Raw genomic sequence first — 2878 nt, forward strand, 5'->3', positions numbered from 1 at the left:
ATAATTTTTTTTCTACGAAGTGGAAATCTTCAGTTCCTAAAATACAGTCTTATGTAGAATAACTTATTCTCTAATAAGGCTAGACAGATAATGGATTACTGTGAGTTTTAAGGCTGAAAAAATAGTAGTTATGAACTGTGAAATACTAAGATTAAATTGCCTTAAAAAGTAGATTTTGCACCTCCTCAAAAGCTTGCATACAGAAGCTACAAACCAAATGGAGCAAAAAACGAGCAGCAGATAACAGCTTGCTTATGGTTCCTCAAATTCAAATATAAGGACAATCCAGTGAAACACAGCTAGGAAATAAAGAACGAAAGGGGATATGTTTTTAGCTAATTTTGTTAACATTGACTATGTACTTCTCTTCTAGAAACTGAGCTCTTTTTATAGCCAGGAAAATATCTCTCAAAAGTTTTAGGCTGCCATTTGGTAACTTAATCTTAACTGTATTTTGCGTACCCACCTTAAGTTTTACTTTGCTTACAAGCCAGGGAAAACAACATCCACAGTTTGTTTATATGAATTTGTACTGTCTCTTTACATATATTTTAAACCTAAAGTTCTCTGTCAATAATAATTATTATTTTATAATAAATACTAACCCTCATTATTACTATGATTTTCAAAAAGGATAGCATGGTAGAAGGAACAGGAAATAAAGCACATAATTCTAGTTCAATCTCAAATCGCTAATTTACCCATAGACTTGACTACAAAATACTGTCCAAATTACTTTTTCTCCTCTTTGATGGATATTATTCTCCCTTAAATAATCTCCTCTTTAACTAGAAATGTATTTTCCCACCATACAGTTATAGAGTCTTTTATCATCAGAAAATTAAAAAACAATCTCTGAACACTTTATAGTTTAGAATTTAAAAGTATAATTTTTCAGCCATCTAGGGAGTGTTAACCCAACGGGTGATGCTGTTACCCATAAAACCTGAGCAGATCCACAACTATCTTCTAGCATTCTCTCATTTAGTCTAGTAACATGTCCACCAATGGGAATGCTAATTAGCTAATTGCCCACATTAACAGGTTGGAGAACAAAGGGAAAGACAGAACAGAAATAAGACAGTAGTGTATAGAAGTTATTATAGAAGTTATTATGAAATTGAGGAAAGCTAAGAAAGATGACCAGATACTGAAAAGAAGAAATAAATGTAAGCTCTTTTCGTGATGCTGCTACTTCTCCACTACAGGAAAACCATAGCAACTAGGGCTTTGTATGTTGTTCTGTTGATGACACTGTGAAAGACACAAATAACAATAATTTGTGAAGCCAACTCCAAGCTACCCAAGTTACTAAAAAACTTTTCTGTATGGGAAAACTGCCTTCTATACACAATATAATCCAGGTTGGTTTCATTCCAAAATGTGTACCTTTCTCTGATTGTAGTCCTATTGAATTTTAATCTCCTTAGGCACACTCTCTAAATATCAATTTTGGGAAATCAGAATAGACCAAGGCTGTAGTAGATGGAAGCGCTATATCAGCATTCATTGCTCTGTTAGCATCTTTCCATTCACACATCCGTGAATAAGATATATGGGCTCTAGGAAACATTGCAAGTAATGGTCCACTTCCAATGATTTGGTTATCAAGAATGGTGTAAGAAATACTTTGTTAATTCTACTTGCAGTTCCTGTATAGTCATCTTTACCATATGGTTATTTACAGTCTTACTTAGACACTTTCAAGTCGTTGCTGTAATAAGAATTCTATTCCCTCCTTAGATAATGTTAAGCAAATTCTTCCCACTTTAGTTCATCTACTGCATCATGATTATCTAAAATTATTTAGAGATATTTGCTGAGCTATGTCCTACCTTACTGATGGCCCAAATGAACTAATTGATACAGCTGTAAAAATGAGAGCTTATAAAGCTTATAAAGCTTCTAGGAGCTACTGAGTTGCTAAATATGACTCCAGCCTTAAGAGCCACAGGAAATACTGTCATAGAACAGATGGATAAACTTATGTTGTAGTAAATGTAGGAGCACTTTCAGTTTTTCCCAGCCTTCTAAGTAAGGCAAAAATTAATATTCGGAAGAAGGCTGCATGGAGAATGTCAACAATCACAGCGGCTTGTCAGGAACAAATAAAGCAAGTCCCATTTCTTGCTATATCCATTCCTTGTTGGCCTTGTTGACCTTCTCTTGAAGGCAGATTTGAAGATACACAAAGATGTATGGCTAGTCACCAAACATAGAAGTGAAGGAACCACTGAACAGATTGTATACCATATCCATGTGGCATGACAGAACCACTAAAAATCTTGTAACTGCAAAAGATATCATGATTGTTCTGGTTATTCTGGATGCCATTTCAAATACCTTTATGGTTGCTGAGAAACTAGCTAAAACTGAGTAAAAAATTCTTTGTATACTGATTAAAGAGTATGAAGACCTAGATAAAACTGAAGCTCTTCAAAACTGTGAAAACAAGTCTGTGTACAAAATTTCATTAAGCTTGACTGAGAAGTATGTTTCTGTAGAGGAAGAAAAGGATAAGAATGTGATGCCAAAATCTACCTGTGATGGTTACAGTTTAGGATTGTACTACTGGGACTTTCAGTTTTAGATTTTACAGCTGAAGTCATTTGTTGCGTACCATGTTGAGTATAAATCTGTCCTACTGTTTTTTTAGTAAGATCTCTTTTTAGATGTGATTTGTAATGCAGCACTTTTTACTACTCAGGTAAATTAAACAGTTCCAAACTAGACACACTGTTCAAGTCTCTCCCACCCGTCTCTCTGATGGGATTCTTATTTTTATGTGGAACTTGAACTAGGTGAATTCTGCAGTTTCCTGGAAATAAAGACTAAATTCCACTCTTTTCTTTACATAAAAAAGTGCCATTTGTCAAAG

General features: G+C 34.3%; 1 pseudogene; it reads left to right on the forward strand.

Moving 5' to 3' along the window:
* The first annotated feature begins 997 nt into the window (after nt 1-997).
* On the forward strand, nt 998-2590 carry LOC101399244 (importin subunit alpha-1 pseudogene; annotated as a pseudogene).
* Nucleotides 2591-2878: the final 288 nt, after the last annotated feature.

This window comes from Ceratotherium simum, chromosome X, assembly GCF_057802395.1.
Source record: "Ceratotherium simum simum isolate JZ-2026a chromosome X, ASM5780239v1, whole genome shotgun sequence".
Classification (NCBI taxonomy): Eukaryota; Metazoa; Chordata; class Mammalia; order Perissodactyla; family Rhinocerotidae; genus Ceratotherium; species Ceratotherium simum.